This window comes from Leucopleurus acutus, assembly GCF_964270905.1.
Source record: "Leucopleurus acutus genome assembly, chromosome: 11".
Classification (NCBI taxonomy): Eukaryota; Metazoa; Chordata; class Mammalia; order Artiodactyla; family Delphinidae; genus Leucopleurus; species Leucopleurus acutus.
The window spans coordinates 45,695,146-45,695,795 of record NC_139152.1 but is presented as its reverse complement, the minus strand read 5'-3'; positions in this window follow the sequence as shown (position 1 = coordinate 45,695,795).

Genomic DNA, 650 nt, shown 5'->3' with positions numbered 1-650 from the left:
TCTTTGAGCTTCCGCATTTTGGCACTTTTTATTCCTTCCAGCTACTGCGTATTTGTCATAGCATAGAACTGCTTCATATTTCAGTACTTCCTTATGTCAGTCATTCTGGACCTGTGTTACAGGCAGTGTTAAAGTGCTGGGGGGGATACAAAGATTAACCCTTCAGGTAATTGTGAACTCAGGGAGCTCACATCATAGGCTGGCCTCAGGACAAATAGTGAACAAAAACTTGGGAGATGGGAAGTGTAGTAATAGATATGGATAGAGTATTTAGATTGAAGGGAAAACACAACCTTTTTTCTTCCCTTGTTAAGTATATGAGTGTTCCAAATAATATTCAAGACCATTTTCTTGAAATGCCACAACTAGAAAATCTTAACTTTTTGGGGACTGTGGGCATAACAACACTTGGCAGTCAACTCTGTTTTGTTATGTTACAGAAGTATAACTTGGGGTCTGGTCCTGTTAAGGAAATGCAGTTTCCTCAGAGCCTTAGGTTTTTCCACATTCGGAGGTATGTTTGGACTTACGTACTTCTCAAAAATTACTTTAAGCTTGGTCTCCTTTCTCTGGAGCATACCAAAGGTATCAGTATGCCTGATAGTGTACTGCTTAGCTTCAGGGAAAAACTTTAAAATTTAAAAAACCCT